Genomic DNA, 19,961 nt, shown 5'->3' on the forward strand with positions numbered 1-19,961 from the left:
AAGAGGGGGTTTGCTTGCTTGAAAGCTCTACGGCAAGTGGCTGAACGTCTGCAGCGTAGTTGTACTCGGTGGCGTCAGCGTCGGCCTCGGGGTCTACCGGAGAAGAAGAGGGGGAAGAAATAGTGAATATAAAGCACACAGATGCATCACAATGCATGAGATGGTGATATGCTATGTTAGGGGTGACCTAATGCAGTGCTAGGTGTTATAGACGAAGCGGGAAAATATCCTGAAGTATTTTCCTAGCTCCAGGCATTTATCGGTCTGACGATCCGGAGGGGCATGTTCCATGTTTGTAGTGTTAGAGGCATGAGGTAGGTATGTGGATGGCATATTCGGATTCATCTTATTTTTCTGATCATTTTTCATACATAAATTATTTTAATCCGAGTTGCGGTTTAGTTTATATGATTTTCTAAAGTTTTAATATTTTTCTGAAATTTCTAGAATTTTCTGTTTAATTTTAATCCGAATTGACCAAGTCAATATGATGGTCAAAAGGCAAGGTGGTGGCCCACGTGTCACTATTTTTATAATTTCTAAAATGATTTGTCTAATCTAATTAGATGGGACCCACTTGTAATTTGCTAATATGCTAAATTAGCACTAAACTAATACTAAGCTAAACCTAGACTAATTAAACAAGGGCCGGCCACACACACGGCTATGTACAGGGGCCTTGGCGACCATGGCCAGAAGTGGTAGTAGCAGCAGCAAGCGAGCAGCAGCACGTAACGGCAGCAGCTTGAGCAGCAACAATACGCAGCGACACCAGCAGCAAGAGAGGGGCGCGACTGCCAGCAGCAGAGCAAAGCAGCGGCAGCAGCTTGCAGTAGCTAGCAATGGCCGCAGTACAACAACAAGAGCAGCAGCGTAAGTCCTTGTACAATGGGTGGTGTTTAGAGAGATGCTTAGAAAAATAAATTAGATTTTTCTGAAGCACTGGTGCATATTTTTACAGAAGAGACTACCTAAGGTATGTATCCAACCCATTACTTTGTCTGATTTTTTCCCGCAAGATGATTGGAGTCAGGTTGTTCGTAAGAAGAAGAAGAGGAGAGGGAGACCTGAGCCAGCGCCGCCGGCGTCGGAGATCCGGGCGGCGGCTAAGATCCGGGCAGCTAGGGCTGCTAGTTTGAAATTCCTCCTTGGCCACGATGGGGTCGTTGAGGAGTGGGCCGGTTGTGAGCCCGTGCATGGGTATGAGGCCCAGCATGGGGGTGTTGACGAGGGGCTTGATGGACCGGCTGCGACTGGGTATGTGGCCCAGGAGAGCCGGGACGCGCCCTCTCAGCCTGGCGTGCCTTGCAGGGTCGAGGCCCTTGCTGGACCGGGCAACGCTTCTACTCTTCGTGCGATCCCATGCACGTACGAGGACGTTCGTCTCCTTCTCGCTCGTGCGCCGCCGTTTCCTAGGGTTCGCAAAGTTGGGACGAGGGGTTTCCCTCCCTGTGGTATTCGTCGGGCTCGGAGAATCCGGCCATTGCTAGGCATGGCCGGCCGTGGGGATGCGTCGCCGCCAGCCAAGAAGCCCTCCTCCGGTACGACGGGACGGGGTGGGGCGGCGCCGCCGCCGGCGGCAGGTGCCGGACGTGGCGTCCTGGCGCAGCCTGGCCAAAGGCCGCCGGCGGGTGGGGCCGTCGTGCACAGTCACCCAGGCAGAGGCGCTGGCCCCTTGGGTGCGCGGCCTCCAGGGCAAGCTCACCTGCAGCCGGCCTCTGGGAGGGGTAGCCTGAGGCCGCCGGCGCCAGGCGCGGTGCCCATTGCTCCTGCTGCCGGACGGGATGGTCTGAGACCACCGGCGCCAGGTGCGGCGCCCTTTGCTCCGCCGGCTGCGGGTTGTGGAGGCCCTCGACCTCCCGCGCCGGGCGCATCTGGTGAGACTCCGGCTGGCCGCGGTGGAGGGCCTCGGCCTATTGGGGGCTTGCCGGCGACCGCAGGCAATCAACCACGGGATGCACCTCCGCCCAATTACGTTGCAAGGCCGGCGCAAAACAGGTCCGGTCCGACTCAGACAAACAACAGAGAGCCCAACGTTCCGCCCCGAGGCCAGTGGGGGATGATGGGTATGATGCGTATGGTGATGGACAGCACCGAGGATCCTCTTCCACGGGAGGAGGTCGTGGATATGCCTGGCAAAGCGACAGGTCTGCTGAGAGACCGTTTCTCGGCCCGGCAGGTTGTTTTGTCGAGGGGGCCTCCGGCCCGGATCACCGTCAAAGAGGAGGCTTTCGTGGCCATCGTGGTGGTCGGGGTGGGGGCCGTGGGAGATTCCGCCGACCGCCCCCGCCCAGGGCTGTTGTTCCTGCGGCAACTACAGTGGAGTCTGATCATACTTCCACTGAGCTTCCTTCCCAGGCGATGGAGGTGGTGAACGCCTTGGCCAGTGTTGAGGTTCCTGAGGCTGGGACGGTGGATGAGGCTACCGACAGGTCGGATGCCGACAGGGCGTCCAAATATGCACGTAAGAAGGAGAGGATGATTTGTTACCGTTGTGGTGAGAAGGGCCACTTCATTGCTGAGTGTGTGGCCCAGCTGTGTGAGTCGTGTGGCAAGCCTGCACATGACTCGGGGGAGTGCCCGTTGTTGCGTGACCTGCCTCCGACACTGAATATTTATGGAGTCTATTGTGTTGAGCTCATGTTTTTTGAGTCCCCGGCGGCGAGAGAGGTCCCGGAAGATACCCTGAGCTTGACTACCGGGATTGTGAGAGCGACCCAGGGCGAGGTGACTGAGGCACAGATTGTGAGGAGGCTTCAGGAGCTGGCTCCCGGGGATTTTAGATGGGAATTGGTGCTTATCGAGGACAGGGTTTTTAAGGTTGATTTCCCATCTGTGGATGATTTGCAGAGATTGTTGAGCTTTGGCTTGTGTAAAGTCCCCGGTACTAAGTGTATCCTGGAGTTTAACGAGTGGAAGCAGGTTGAGCCTAAGGGAAAGCCGCTTACGCAGGTCTGGTTGCGGTTTATAGGGGCTCCTTCTAAGCCTCTGCAGGATGCTCGAGTGGTGGCCAGTATGGGCATCATGGTTGGGAAGACAGAAAACATGGATATGGCTTTCACACGTGCCCATGGGGTGGCCCGTCTTTTAGTAAGTGTTCTGGATATTCAGTTCGTGCCTGATAAGGTCAACTGGACATATAGGGGAGAGGTGTTCCCGCTAGAGATCGAGTTTGAGGACACCGATTTATTTGCTGATGCGGTTAATGGTAATGATGTTGACATGCACGACAGTGATGGTAATGCGGGGGCCAAGGGGGCACCGTTAGATGAGCCCACGCGAGAGGGGTCTAATGGTTCTCACCCAGCTACTCAGTCGCCTGGGGATGGGACCGGGGTTGAGCCCACAGTTTCACCAATGGTGCCCATGACTACTCTGTGTTTTGGGTCTTTTGAGCCAGCCTCGGCACCTCCCAGACTATGGAGTGACCGGGTAGATTCTGGTGATTATCTTGAGCACACGCTCCCTCCGTTGGAGTTCGAGGGGGATGCTGGTTTGTTTGCTGGATGGCCGGCAAGGACTTTGGTCGGCGCTACGGAGAGGAGGCCGGAGGGTGCTTCTCTTGTCCTGGCGCCTCATGTGGACGCGACTCCGGTGTCGGCGATTGCGGGCACGATGGGTCGTGGGGTAGGGGGTTCGGGGCAGGTGGCCTCGTCTTCTCCCATCCCCATACCGATCCCGATGGCGTCGGTGGCGCCGGCCCTGAGGGGGTCGACCGGTGCTGGGAGAGGGAGCCCGAGGCAGGTGGCCTCGACTCCTGCTACTCCGATGGTGGCGATAACCACCGCGGCAGCAGCTGCGTTGGGGGGACGCCAGGGTAGGAGGCCCTGTCTCCTCCCTCTTCACCGACGGTCAGGAGGACCGCCTCTCCCTCGCCGATGGCTCTTCCGTCTGAGCCGGCGGCTGGGGTGGGAGGAGGGTGCAGGCAGGCGGCCCCCGTTATCCCCTCTTCGCTCCTACCTATGGCCGGGGTCCCTGGTGTGGGGCACCCGTCTAAGGGGATCGGGAGCCCGCAGACGCCCTCTCTGGTAACCTCGGCACCCCCTTTGAGGGTTTCCGTGCCAGGTTTTACTAGGGAGGAGGTTGTCGCGTTTGGTAGGATCCCAGACCCTATCTTCGAGGGGAGACGGATGAGTGCTCGCATCTTCGACATCCCTAAGGTGGATGATATGCAGCAGCGGTGCGCTATGAGGGCAGCCAAGCTTCAGGAGGCTGCTTTATCTTCTGGTATGTCCATCAACTTATCTAATTCCTTATTGCATTTTTCTAATGAGGACATTATAAATAATGCAAACCAATTAGGAGTTTCACTAGGTGCTACGGATAGTGAGATTACCAATTCGGTGAATGATCTATTAGATTTGGAGGCGGAACGTGCTTTAGAGACTATTCGTAATCTTGCGGCAGTTAAAGCAATGAATGATGATGAGATTGATGCGTTAGGGGTTAGAGTGCTCGATAATCTGTGTGCGGATCTAGCACCCCCCAATCATGACTCTGAGGAAGATGATGCACCCCTAGAGAATGATGCTAGGAATATTTGTGAACCCGGTTATGAGGACCGGGCGACTGAGCTTAGTAAACCTAAGCGTAAGTGGAAACGGAAGATCTATCCCGATTCCGCAGTTCGTAGGAGTGCTAGGATTCGAACCACTAAAAAATTCCATGATGAATTATGAGAGGAATATTTTGGAATAGTAGAGGTCTGAAAGACTTGGCTAAAGGAAGATTCCTAGCTGAGACAGCTTTAGAGCAGAGGTTAGATTTTGTTGCTCTATCGGAGACGGGTAGAGATAACTTTGCGCCCCAGTTTCTCTCTTCTCTTGTGGGTGGTATTGATTTCGATTGGCATTGCCTCCCTCCGCGAGGAAGATCGGGTGGTATCTTACTAGGTGTGAGATGCGATTCGCTTGAAGTCCGAAGTGTAGTGATGGGCGACTTCACGGTGAAGTTTCGAGTCAGGTCTAGGATAGATGGTTTTAACTGGGCTTTGGTGGCGGTTTATGGTGCCGCACAGCCCGAGCTTAAAGCGGAGTTTCTGGCGGACCTTGTTCGAATCTGTGGGTCAGAACAGCTTCCAATTTTAGTTGGAGGTGATTTCAATATCATCAGGAGGAGAGAGGAGAAGAACAATGATAACTTTGACGGCAGATGGTCGTTTATGTTCAACACCATTATTGAAAGCTTGGATCTGAGAGAGATAGAGCTTTCTGGTAGAAAGTTCACCTGGGCTAATGCTCTGCCAAACCCAACCTATGAAAAACTTGATCGAGTTCTTGCGAGCGTGGAGTGGGAACAAAAGTTCCCTCTGGTTACGGTGCAAGCTCTTTCGAGGGGAATATCTGATCACACCCCATTGTTCGTGGACTCAGGGGAGCCGAACCACGTGGGTAACAAGAACACCTTCTCTTCGAGATGTCATGGTTTGAACGTGAGGGGTTCTTGGACTTGATTGCCAGGGAATGGGTTAGAGGTGTAGGAGGCAAGACTGCGATAGAGCGTTGGCAGAATAAGATTAGGCATTTGAGAAGTTTCTTACGGGGTTGGGCTAAGCACCTCAGTGGTGTGTATAAGATTGAAAAGGATAGACTCCTTACTCTTATACAGGCCCTGGACATACAGGCCGAATCCACTATTTTATCGCCAGCTGAGCTTCAGGTTAAAAATGAGGCGGAGAAGAGGTTAAAAGAACTGCTCCGCGAAGAAGAATTGAAGTGGGCTTTGCGTGCTAAAGTCCGCAAAGTGGTCCAAGGGGACGCGAATACTCAGTTCTTCCATTTGATAGCTAATGGCAAGCACAGAAAGAAGCGTATCTTTCAGCTTGAGCAAGACGAGGGCACTATTTTAGGTCAGGATAACCTAAAAACATATATTACCGACTATTATAAGCAGTTATTTGGACCTCCGGAGGATAATTGTGTGTCCCTCGATGAGTCCAGGACTGAGGATGTACCTCAGCTATCGGCTGCCGATAATGATATTCTGGTTGCCCCGTTCTCGGAGAAGGAGGTGTTTGATGCTATTGCACAGATGAAAAACAATAAGGCTCCCGGACCGGATGGATTCCCGACAGAGTTCTATAAAAAGTGCTGGCACATTATTAAGGGAGATTTACTACCTATGTTCCATGATCTGTTCTCTGGACAGCTTCAATTATTTCACTTGAATTTTGGGACTATCACACTGCTTCCTAAGAAGACAGATGCGGTGAGAATTGAGCAATTCAGGCCGATCTGTCTCCTCAATGTTAGTTTCAAAATTTTCACCAAGGTCGGGACTAACAGACTCACACAGATTGCGCATTCTGTGGTGTAACAGTCCCAAACTGCTTTCATGCCGGACAGAAATATCCTTGAAGGGGTGGTCATCCTGCATGAAACATTCCATGAAATCCATTCCAAAAAAATAGATGGAGTAATTTTTAAGGTGAATTTCGAGAAAGCGTATGATAAGGTCAAATGGCCATTCCTCCAATAGTCATTGCGTATGAAAGGTTTTGATGAAGCCTGGCACCGACAGGTTGAATCATTTACGCAAAAAGGTAGTGTGGGAATTAAAGTTAATGATGACATAGGCCATTACTTCCAGACACATAAAGGCCTAAGACAAGGAGATCCGATGTCCCCTATCTTGTTTAACATTGTGGTGGATATGTTAGCAATTTTGATAGGAAGGGCTAAGGAAAATGGTCAAGTAGGTGGATTGATACCTCATCTTATTGATGGAGGTGTATCCATCCTTCAGTACGCTGATGATACAATCATCTTTATGGAGCATGACTTGGCCAAGGCGAGAAATATGAAGCTTGTGTTATGCCTATTTGAACAATTGACCGGGTTAAAGATTAACTTTCATAAGAGCGAGCTGTTCTGTTTTGGTAGGGCCAAAGATGAATAGGATGCTTATAGGCAATTGTTTGGGTGTGAGTTGGGAGAGTTACCCTTCTCTTACTTGGGGATTCCAATCCACCATCGTAGGCTGACAAACAGAGAATGGAAGTGCATCGAGGACCGATTTGAGAAGAAAATGAGTTGCTAGAAGGGTAAGCTCATGTCATACGGAGGCCGATTAATCCTAATTAATTTGGTGCTCATGAGTATGCCAATGTTTCTCCTATCGTTCTTTGAGGTCCCAGTTGGTGTTAGGAAGAGACTGGACTTCTATCGATCGCGTTTCTTTTGGCAGGGTGATGAGCTTAAAAGAAAATATCGGCTTGGTAAATGGGATATCATCTGTAGACCAAAAGACCAAGGGGGTCTAGGTATCGAGAATCTAGAAGTTAAGAATAAATGCCTTCTTAGCAAGTGGCTGTGGAAGCTCTCATCGGAGAATGATGCTATGTGGGCTCAAATCCTTCGCAGCAAGTACCTCCAGACAAAAACTTTGTCCCAAGTTACAGTTAGGCCGACCGACTCGCCCTTCTGGAAAGGCCTGATGAAAGTCAAACAGGCCTTGTTTAATAGGACGAAGTTTGTTATTGGAAACGGCACGAGTACACGTTCTGGGAGGATACTTGGCTCGGCGAGACACCCTTGGCCATCCAGTACCCGTCTTTGTACCGCATTGTTCAACGACATGAGGTGTTCGTCGCATTGGTCTTTCAATCTACCCCCCTTAATATTCAGTTCCGACGAACGCTAGCGGGCAATCGTTGGGAAGAATGGCTCCGTCTAGTTAGGAGACTGATGGAAGTCCAGCTTTCACAACAACCCGATGAATTACGCTGGAAATTGACTAAGTCTGGAGCTTTCACGGTTAAATCAATGTATATTGATGTTATTAATTCGAACTCTATTCCTACGTCCAAGCATGTTTGGGATGTCAAAGTTCCTTTGAAAATAAAAGTGTTTATGTGGTTTGTCCATAAACAAGTTATTTTAACTAAGGACAACTTGATAAAGCGTAATTGGACAGGACCTACTAGGTGTAGTTTCTGCGATCGGGATGAGACTATCAAACACCTCTTGTTTGATTGCTCGTTGGCCAAGGTACTTTGGCAGACGGTCCACATTGCTTTAATATCAATCCACCAAATTCTGTTAATGCGTTATTTGGGACATGGCTTAATGGGATTGAGCCTGACTTAGCGAGACATATTCGGGTTGGAGTTTGTGCTTTGCTGTAGACTATCTGGACTTGTAGAAATGATTTGGTTTTTAACAGAATATCATGTACAATTTTTGTAGGTCTTATTCCGAACTACGACACTGATCCGTTCGTGGTCGCTACTCACCCAGACGGAGGCCAGGGAGCATTTGGTTACTGGGTCCTTCCACTGGGAGATGGTAGCTCGGGATATCTTCAACCGGTTTGGATGGCGGTCATGTAATAGGATAGGCATTTAGTATCCCTATCTAGTTTTAGCCAGCCGGTTGTGGCGTCTTTTCTTGGCTAGTTGATGTTTCTAGCCCTGTTTGGCTCTGTGTGAGCTTTCTGTGCTTTTTTTATTACTTTAGGAGACCTTTGGAACCATGTTGGCACTACTTTATTTGGTTAATAAGATGGCCGTATGCATCTTTCTGATGCAGAGGCCGGGGAATCCCCCCTTTTCAAAAAAGGAAAAAAATATTTCTACAGAAGAGACGCTTAGTTAACCGTCTATCATGTACAAATAAGCACCGGTGCTTAAGAAAAGCCTGGTTTATTTCTCTAAGCACCTCCACTAAGCACCTCCCATTGTATAAGGCCTAAGAGCAGCAACGGCGGCAACGAGCAGTTGCGGTGCGGTGCGCGCGGGGGCGGCCAAGGCAACAGTCACGCGTAGCAGGAGCGGTGAGCAGCATAAGCAGTAGCGGCACGTGCTCACGCGCATGCAGGAGCTCGGATGAGCTCGGGAACAGCGGCACAATGACATATCGAAGGAGGAAAGGGGGAATCGATAGAGTAGCTAGACGTGGTCAGGAGGTGCGGGGGTGGGCGGATGCGACGAGTCCGACGACAAGATGCGGCGGCCGTGGGCGAAGATGACGATGATGGCGAACGTACGGTGCCTCCTAGCTCGAACCTTCCGCAAGGGTGACAGAGACGACGATGGCAGAGTTCCTCGACGTCTTCTCAGGTGCTGAGGTGGACGGTGGCCGCGGTAACGATGGCGACCATGGCGACCACGACTCGGGCGAGCTCTAAATAGAAACTGAGAGGGGCGAGGAGACGAACTGAAGGGCTAGGTCTTGGCCAAGAGGGTGGTTGCGGCTTTATAGGGCCTCGAGGACGGCTCGGATGGTCGACACGCGACCAAGGTGCAGCCATGACGGCTGGATGACAGCCGCGCCCTCCCTCGAGCAATGGCGATGTTCTGGTGTCGTAACCTTTTGAAGATACCGCCTTGGAGCCCATGGTTCGTCGTGTGCGACTTCATCTCTTCGTGATGGCGTGTTCACAGTTGAGGACCCGGGTTGCTTTTGTATTGCTAGGGGTGGTGTGGCTGCGCTCAACACCTATGTATCATGTCTTGGGTGTGTGCATGTGTTGTGATGGCGTGCATTTGTACTGGGTTGTGGATGATCGTTGCTTTATATATAAAGCGGGCAGAAGTCCTTTTGTGTAAAGAAGAAAACATATACATAGTTCAAAACCAGTTGCAGTTGAAAGATCGCGCGTATTTAGAATTGTTTTTCTTTCAAGAGTGCGCCAATGGCGAATTTAGAATTGTAGCCGGTTATATTCCGGTCAGGGAAAACTGAGTCAACAAGGTACTCCCTCCGTCCTGGTGTATAAGTCATCTTAGGTTGTGCATGGCGACCAACGCGGAGGGTAAAACGAGAGAACTTAATTGTATTTGCTAATTAATAGCATTGCATGCAAAGAACTGACCACTGCACGTCATGTTTGGTAGTCTCAGGTCACTGAAAGCATACACGCTCCACATCTCTTATTGGTTGATTCTTTTATTTATATCAAGAAACAAGAAATGAGGTAGGAGTTAATGCACCGCGCCTAAGTGTTTTGAGATTATTTGATTTTTGTTATGTGAGTTATACATCTAGATGGAGGGAGTACCTGCTAACTATCTTCAGTAGTTAAATGATGAGAGTAAGGGCATCTTCAACACCGACCCACAAACCTTTCGCATGCATTCGGATTGCTCTATCCGTACATCGGAAGCCATACAACGCGGGTCTATATCGGTCCGAGGCGCGGTCCGGACGCGATTTCCCCACAAACTGAAGACAAACGGGGGAGCCTTTGCGGGAGTTTGGACCAATCCTACGCCCCCTTTTGACCTTCATGTCCCACCAAAACCCCTCCTCCCTCGTCCACGTGTGTTCCCGCCTGATGCCAGCTGCCTGCATTCATGTCATTGTAGAGGGCGCCGCTTAACATTGAAGATGACTCAAGGCGGACGCGACCTCTCACTGCCTCCGCCATTGAATCGGCGAGCCGGCCGAGGGCACCGCCCGCGACACATCTCTAGTGTCCTTGCCTGTTCAATTCCCAGGACGCGTGAGTGGACAAGATGGGAGAATATCTGCCACGCCCATCCAATACCATTCTCCATCCATATGCCGCCATTAAGCAGGCTCGCTGGCCGAGAAACCCATTCTTGCGTCGCGCATTAACACACCCGAACGCCTCGCCTCACCAGAATCCGCTATATAAAGGTGGCCACACCCGACTAACTCCACACCGCCCTCCCCGTCCTCCTCCCTTACACCGCATCCGCCATGACAGCAGGTGGTGAAGCTCTGTGGGAGAGCCTTTCCACGGAGATGTAGTACGCCGTGGCCGCCCTAGCCGCTGCCTGGCAAAGCCGCCGTGCCAGGCTGATTGAGGCCGGCTTGCCGGCCGACTCGCCTGAGGTCTCCGACAACGAGGATGAGACCATGATGGAGACCGCCTCCGATGACACCGCCTGGCTCCCACGCCTCCTGCGCACGTCAACTTCACCATGGAGTATGCGCAGGCGCACTACAACGCCGCCATGGCGGAGGTGCGGCATGCGTCGATGCCTTTGTCAGCGTTCCAATAGGCCAAGAGGAACAACGATACAACATGTTCCTCCTGGAGCAGCACCGACTGGCGGGGGGGGGGGGGGGGAGGGCAGATCTACGGCGAGAGGGTGAGCGAGGTGGCCGTGGCGGCCATGGCCGCTGTGAACCCCAACTTCCTCATAGAGCAACATGCCATCTACGATGTCGTCCGCTCTCAAGCCACTGCTTGCAAGGAAGTGGCCATGATGGAGGGGCAATTGCAGGCGATCACGGAGGAGAACAATGCCAGCTACACCTCCTAAGTGTCGCTGACGAACCATTAGGCGGCCCGGTGGGACGACCACAGCGCCGGCGCCACCATTTCCATCGTGGACCTCACATCCACCGGCGACAGACAGGCTGTAAACTCCTCCGAGGATGAGTAGGCCACGGGAGGCGGCAGGGCCTTGTGCCCCATGTCAAACGATCTGTCTCCTGTGTTCTACTCTTCCTTGCCGGAGACTGCGCCTTCACTTCATAAGTCTGATTACCGGTGATCATGTAGACGGTAGATGGAGGACGACACAGGCTTGGAGGCCGGGCTCTGTCGTCGTAGGATAGGTTTAGGATTGGTTTTTTTGTCATAAATGATTGAAATGTAATGAAAACATGTCGTGTTTGTATGAAATCCATCATGTTTATATGAAATTCAGCCTTATTTGCACAAATTTCATCCGGTTTGTTGAAGAAGAGTTTGAACTATATGCGACTAGTATTGGATGGCGGCCTCCCGCAGCTATGTCCGTAGACTGGTCCTTCCATATCCACAGACGGATGCTAGAGGAAATTTGCGGGTTGCTGTTAGAGATGCCCTTAGCCGCATAAATTTTGACAACAATTTGAACCAACCCGAAGAAATTCGTACAAACACGACCGAATTTCATATAAACATGATGGATTTCATACAAACCGGATGAAAACATTTACATTTTGAACATATTTTAACTAAAAAGTTGAAACTATGTGCACATATGGTCGTGCGGAGCTCCACTCCCACGACATGGATACACTACACTAGTCAACGGCCGGGCGCAGTGGATCCCTTTGTCTTTCCCATGTCCTGCAGCCCACTCACTGGATTGTTGAGAGCCCCAGAGGTATATGCTTCAACGCAAAGGATGGCTCGCTTCCCCACTTCTCATCAGAGTGGAACCATCGGCTGATGCTTCAGCCGGAGGGGAAGGGGAGTGCTTTCGCTTCTGTGGAGCGAATTCAACCCACGACACGGATACACTACACTAGTCAACGACCGGCCGCGACGGATCCCTTTGTCTTCCCCATGTCCTACAGCCCACTCATCGGATTGTTGGGAGCCCCGGAGGTATATGCTTCAGCGCAAAGGCCGGCTCGCTTCCCCACCGCTCATCAAAGTGGAACCATCGGCTGATGCTTCAGTTGGAGGGGAAGGGGAGCGCTTCCGCTTCCGTGGAGCCCATTCAATGTGTTGGCAATGGTCTGCAATGAAAAACCGGGCAAGACACCGATTGTGTACGCCAGCGCCATCGTGGTGGTGGCCTTCATGGGACCCAAACGACGGCTGATGATGATATAGACTGGGGTAGGGTCATGGGCCTGATCCATATGTCCTACCCAAGGTCACTACCCTGGAAGATAAGAAGTCCAAGAGGCAAAAGGAGACCCCCAGTCAAAGATGTCGAGTGCAATTCACTCGACCAGTCATATCACTCGTGCGACCCCCTACCTATTGCCACTCGACCATGCAAGGAACCACTCGACCCACCGAAGATCAGGAGTCACTCAGCACTGCAATGGTCAGGCATTCACTCCGTAGTCTTTAAGGTCATAAATAACACTTAAGGCTGGCGTTATTAGTAACACCCCTTCTTTATGTACATTAAGCCCCTTATAATGGAGGACGACTGGGGTCCTGGAGCACTCTATATAAGCCACCCCCTCCTCTGGGACAAGGCTGGGCACCCCCTGTAACATCACACACATATAATCCAGTCGACCGCCTCCGGGCACCAAGACGTAGGGCTGTTACTTCTTCCGAGAAGGGCCTGAACTCGTAAATCCCATGTGTACACCTTCACCATAGCTGAGATCTTGCCTCTCCATACCTACCCCCCTTTCTACTGTCAGTCTTAGATTCACGACAGTTGGCGCCCACCATGGGGCGGGTGTCTTAGCGACTTGTTGGTGAAGTTGCGATTTTTCCGATCACCATCATCATTGTTTCCGGCAGTGGATTGGCTGAGGGCCACGAGATCCGTCTCGGTGGCTTGTTTTCATCGCCGACGATTCTGCTTGACTTCAGGAAGCTCCCCTTGACGTCGGGGCGCTCCCACGTCTGAGGAGCGAGGCACTTTCACGCGTGCGTTCGGGGCGTCCTTCTCCGGCAGCCGTTGACCCAGTATCAGCCGGCTCCGATGGTGTCTGCCCTTCCCGCTGTTCGCCGCCGCAAGCGATTTGGTCGGTCGCGGCTTCAGTGGTGGGTGAAACACGCGGTGGCTCAGCATTCGGCCACCCATCAAGTCACGACAATCAAGCCCGACGAAACTCTCCATGGCTTGTTTGATTTGTCGACTGGCTCTGCGGAGACCGCATCCGAGTGCGATAGCGGTGACCCTGCGGCTGAAGTCTTGATGGTCAATGGACCATGTAGTCCGCCTAGTTTCCGCCATGTTGACGGTGAGGATGGTGGCGGAGATCCGTCACGCGTCCACGAGGAGTACCATCCCGAACCCCTCTCTTTGCAGCAGAGGGAAGAACTTCGTCGCCGCAACATGGATGCACTCCACACACCCATTGTTGGAGAAACCCCCGAGGCTCGAGCCTTCGAAGAGGTGCGCTTGGCTAATTTGGCTGAGCACACTTGACTGGAGAACCTTCAGCACGCTCTCGACGAGCGTGCTCGGGAGCGGATTCCTGAGTCCAATCGACGACAGCTTTTCCCACCTCTTCCTAAGGTATACCGTACTCCGATTCAGAATCTCACAGCTGCGGCCCGAATAGCAGAGTCGATTCAACCTTCCCAGTCGGAGGCTGGCAGAGGTTTGATGCAGATCCGGGCCTTGCTCTGGGCAGTAGGAGAACAAAACACAACAGTGTCTCAGTCGCGGAATAGGATTCACAGCAGATCCGTAGTAGCATATACAGTTCAGTCGGCCCACAACCCAAGATCGCCCCTGCGGCGTGAAGGCCGTGGGCAATATTATCACCGACTCGACCGCGAAAATTGCCGTCGAGTGCCTACACCTCCTCTGAGGAGTGCATCATATGTGCCTCGGCAGTACGATGATAGGCGCCGTCACAGTGGCGAGTGCAGAGCACCAGTTGACCCAAGAGCGCCAGGCTTCGATGCAAGATCCATCCTCGTTCAAGGTCTAGTCAACCGGAACAGAGTGCATAGAGAAGACCCTGGCAGAGATCGTCCGACTGGCAGAAGAGTGCATGTTTCGGGTCCAGAATGTTTTAGCAGAGCCATCAGGGCTGCAGTGATTCCACCCAACTTCAGGTTGGCGACTGGAGTCAACAAGTTCACTGCAGAGTCCAAGCCTGAAACTTTGCTTGAGGATTACCGGGTGCCTGTGCAGATTGGTGGCGGGAATGATGAAGTGGCAATGAAACATATTCCTCTGATGTTATAAGGGTCGGCCCGAGCGTGGTTGACTCAGTTAGCCCCAGACAGTATATACAGTTGGGAAGATCTAGCTCGAGTGTTCGTCAGAACTTTTGAGGGAACTTGCAAGCGGCCAGCAGGATTGATAGAGTTGCATCATTGTGTGCAGAAACCGAGTGAGACTCTAAGGGATTTCATTCAGAGGTGGACCACTTTGCATCACACCGTTGAAAATGTATCAGAGCATCAAGCAGTGTGTGCCTTCAAGGAAGGCGTCAAATACCAAGAGTTGGTCCTGAAGTTTGGTCGGACTGGAGATATGACTCTGACTCAGATGATGGAAATAGCCACCCGGTACGCTAACGGAGAAGAAGAGGACCGACTTCATAGCAGAAAGGGTAAACCAATCGGCTAAGAGGCCGGTGGGGGTAATTCTAATCAGAAACAGAACGTAAGGCCGAGCCTGCAGCACCCGGTGAGATTGCAGCGGTGACTCAAGGAAAGTTTAAGGGAAAGCCTAAAGGTCCCTGGCCCCCTAAGAAAGTAAAGGATCAAGCAGGAAATGATGTGTTAGATTTATCGTGTCACATCCACACGAAGAAGGATGAAGAGGGTAATCTGATTTACCCTAAGCATACCACTCAACAATGTCGACTCCTGATCCAGCAGTTCTGAGAGAAACAACCCAGTGGGAAGGATAAAGAGTCAGACAAAGACGAGGACGAAGAGGAAGATGACGGTTATCCCAAAGTCAATTCCACCCTCATGATTTTTGCTGATGTTGAGAGCAAGAGTCGGTTGAAAGTTATCAACAGAGAAGTGAATATGGTCGCTCCGGCGACGACGACCACATACCTGAAATGGTCTCAGATAGCCATCACATTCGACCAGTCTAATCACCCTGCTCGCATAACCACCCCTGGGAGGCAAGCGTTTGTGGTCGACCCAGTGGTCGAAGGCACTAGACTGACCAAAGTGCTAATGGATGGTGGAAGCGGCCTGAACATCCTTTATGCTGAAACTTTGAAGGGGATGGGCATTCCGATGTCCAAACTTAGCGAGAGCAATATGAGTTTCCATGGCGTTATCCCTGGAAAGAAAGCCGAATCACTCAGCCAGATCGCCATTGACGTGGTTTTCGATGATTACAAGAATTACCGTAAGGAAAAATTGACATTTGAAGTTGTGGACTTCCAGAGTGCTTATCATTCCATTCTGGGTAGGCCTGCCTATGCATGTTTTATGGCTCGACCATGTTACGTGTACCTCAAGTTGAAGATGTCTGGCCCCAGAGGTGTGATAATAGTTACTGGCAATCGGCAGAAGGCGGAGGAGTGCTTCCAGAAGGGTTCCAAAATTGCTGATGCTCAAATGGCAGCAGTTGAATTTCAAGAATATCAGAAGAATGCAGATCCTAGTGATTTGCTCCAAGCTAAGAAGCCTACCCCAGATCCTGCATTTCAGTCGTCTGGTGAAACGAAGCCGATTCATATTCACCCAACCGATCCCAATGCCGCACCGACTCATGTATCAATGACACTCGACAGCAAATAGGAAGACGCGCTCATCCAGTTCCTCCGTGAGAACTAGGACATCTTTGCATGGAAACTTTCTGACATGCCGGGTGTGCCCAGAGAACTGGCTGAGCACCGTTTGCGTGTCGACCCCATGGTAAAACCCGTCAAAGAGCATCTTCGGCGGTCCGCCGTGCAGAAGAGGAAAGCAATTGGCGAGGAAGTGGCTCGGCTCCTAGCAGCAGAGTTCATCCATGAGATCTACCACTCTGAGTGGCTTGCGAATGTAGTCATGGTCCCTAAGAAGGACGATTCACTTCGTATGTGCATTGATTTTAAGCATATCAATCAGGCCTACCCGAAAGATCATTTCCCTCTCCCCCGCATCGATCAGATTGTTGACTCGACGGTGGGGTGTGAGCACTTGTCTTTTTTAGATGCATATTCCGGGTATCATCAGATTCGACTGTATGGTCCTGATGAAATAAAAACAGCCTTCATCACCCCGTTCGGGTGCTTTTGCTATGTTACCATGCCATTTGGTCTTAAAAATGCTGGTGCCACATTCATGAGAATGATTCAGAAGTGCTGCTCACTCAAATCAGTCAGAATGTGGAAGCATACATCGATGACATTGTGGTCAAGTCTCGCAAAGGGTTCGACCTACTGACTGAACTCGCAGAAACCTTTGCCAACCTAGGAAGGTATGATATCAAGCTTAATCCTGCAAAGTGCACATTCAGAGTTCCAGGTGGAAAGTTACTCGGTTTTCTCGTTTTCGAACGAGGGATCAACGCCAATCCAGAAAAAGTTGGTACCATCCTCCGAATGAAACGCCCTGTGCGTGTGCATGACGTTCAGAAGCTTACTGGTTGTTTGGCCGCCTTTAGTCGATTCATTTCTCGTCTCGGGGAAAAGGCCTTACCTCTTTACCGATTGATGAAGAAATCTGATAAGTTCGAGTGGACTGATGAAGCTGATGCTACGTTTGCAGAGCTCAAAGCCCTGCTTTCCACCCAGCCGGTGCTTGCTGCACCAATCAGCAAAGAGCCTTTACTGCTTTATATTGCAGCTACTGGACAAGTTGTCAGTATAGTACTCACGGTCAAGCGAGAAGAAGAAGGAAAGACTTACAAGGTTCAGCGCCCAGTATATTATCTCTTTGAAGTTTTGACTCCATCCAAGCAACGATATCCACATCATCAGAAGCTTGTCTATGGAATACATGACCATGAAGAAGGTTGCACATTATTTCTCTGATCACTCCATTACAGCCATTATATGAAATTCTGAACAACAGAGATGCAACTGGTCGAGTGGCAAAATGGGCAATTGAACTCCTTCCATTGGATATCAAGTTTGAGGCGAAGAAAGCTATTAAGTCCCAAGCAATCGCAGATTTTCTTGCCGAGTGGATTGAGCAGCAACTGCCAACTCAAGTTCACTCGGAGCATTGGACCATGTTCTTCGATGGCTCCAAGATGATGAATGGTTCAGGTGCTGGAGTAGTATTGGTATCTCCCCGGGGAGACAAGCTTAGCTATGTTCTCCAGATTCATTTTGATTCCTCCAATAACGAAGCTGAATATGAAGAGACAAGCTTAGCTATGTTCTCCAGATTCATTTTGATTCCTCCAATAACGAAGCTGAATATGAAGCACTTTTATATGGGTTGCGTATGGCCATTTCACTCGGCGTCCGTCGCCGTATGGTCTACGACGACTCGGATTTGGTGGTTAATCAAGTGATGAAAGAGTGGGATGTAAGGAGCCCAGCCATGACTGGTTATTGCAATGCAGTAAGAAAGCTGGAAAAGAAGTTTGAAGGGTTGGAGCTTCACCATATACCCCGACTGAAAAATCAAGCTGTAGATGAATTGGCAAAGATAGGTTCTAAGAGAGAGGCCATTCCCAGCAATGTGTTTTTGGAGCATATTCATTCACATTCAGTTCAGGAAGATCCTTTCACTGAAGAGTCCCCACAGCCTAAGAGCGCCATAGATCCGACTGAAGTCAAAATCCCAGCCGTGGTCGACTTAGTCATGGAGGTTTTGGTCGTCACTCCCGACTGGACAGTGCCGTACGTTGCATACATTCTTAGGAAAGAACTTCCAGAGGATGAAGAAGAGGCTCGACAGATCGTTCGATGATCTAAAGCCTTTACCATGGTAAAAGGTTAGTTGTTTAGAGAAAGTGTAACTGGAGTCTGCCAGAAATGCATCACGCCAGAAGAAGGTCGAATGATCCTCAATGATATTCACTCGGGGACCTGTGGTCACCATGCGTCCTCTCGGACCATCGTGGCCAAAGCATACTGAGCTGGATTTTACTGGCCACATGCAATCGAGATGGCGAAAGAAATAGTGGACAAATGTGAAGGCTGTCAGTTTTACTCCAACATGTCCCATAAGCCTGCTCAGCTCTGAAGACTATTCCACTCGTCTGGCCTTTTGCTGTATGGGGATTGGACATGGTTGGACCTCTGAGGACTGGCAGGAGTGGATTTACCCATGTGCTGGTGGCAGTCGACAAGTTTACCAAATGGATCAAAGCCAAGCCCATTAAAAACCTTGAAGCAAGTACAGCTGTAAGTTTCATCAGAGAATTGATATTCAGATATGGTGTTCCACATAGCATCATCACGGATAACGGGTCGAACTTCGACTCTGACGATTTTAGGGCCTTTTGTGCTTCCCAAGGCACGAGGGTCAATTACGCTTCGGTCGCCCACCCTCAGTCGAATGGGCAGGCTGAAAGAGCAAATGGATTGATTCTCAAAGGACTGAAACCCCGCTTGATGCGTGACCTCAAGCATGCAGCAGGGGCTTGGGTCGATGAACTTCCATCAGTACTTTGGGGATTGAGGACAACTCCTAACCGGCCGACTGGACGAACTCCATTCTTCTTAGTCTACGGGGCTGAAGCCGTACTCCCGAGTGATCTGCTCCACAATGTGCCCCGAGTCAAGCTCTTCTCAGAAGAGGAAGCCGAACAGGCTCGACAAGATGCAGTTGATCTCCTGGAAGAAGAAAGAGAGATAGCCTTGATCCGGTCGACCATTTATCAACAAGACCTGCGTCGATTCCATGCCAGAAACGTGAGGGGTCGGGCATTTCAGGAGGGAGACTTGGTTCTTCGAGTGGACCAGCAGAAACCACACAAGCTCGCTCCTGCTTGGGAAGGCCCTTTCGTCGTCACTAAAGTGCTCCACAACGGAGCATATCGTCTTTTCAACGTCGAGCACAATAAAGATGAGCCACGCGCTTGGAATGCGGAACTGCTCCGCCCCTTTTACTCTTAAAGCATTCAGACTGTTGAGATGTAATAAGAAGTACCTTTTAGTTTCATTATCAAAAGGCATGATTTTACAGTCTTCCGAATGATTGTTGTTCATTTTTTACATGTTCTAAAATCCCCCAGTGGGTGCCTTAGCCGTGAATCCGTTTCGCCTAAGTTGAAGAGAAAATCCTACCGAGTGGTGAGCCAGCCTCTCACTCGGAGGCTTAGTTGTGAATCCGTTTCACCTAAGTGTTAAAAAATCCTACCGAGTGGTGAGCCAGCCTCTCACTCGGAGGCTTAGCTGCAGTCCAGTACTCGCCTAAGTGTTAGAAACTCCTATCGAGTGGTGAGCTAGCCTCTCACTCGGAGGCTTAGCTGCAGTCCAGTACTCGCCTAAGTTTAAAAGGTCCTACCAAACGATACAGGTCGACCACGACCCCCCTAGGGGCTGCACCGTCAAGAAGGACAAGATTGTGAGAGCAATCCTCTCACTCGGGGGCTTAGCTGCAGTCCAGTACTCGCCTAAGTTTGAAAAATCCTATTGAGTGGCGAGCAATCCACTCACTCGGGGGCTTAGCTACAGTCTAGTACTCACCTAAGTATAAAAAATCCTACC

This window comes from Triticum aestivum, chromosome 1B (assembly GCF_018294505.1).
Source record: "Triticum aestivum cultivar Chinese Spring chromosome 1B, IWGSC CS RefSeq v2.1, whole genome shotgun sequence".
NCBI classification, from domain to species: domain Eukaryota; kingdom Viridiplantae; phylum Streptophyta; class Magnoliopsida; order Poales; family Poaceae; genus Triticum; species Triticum aestivum.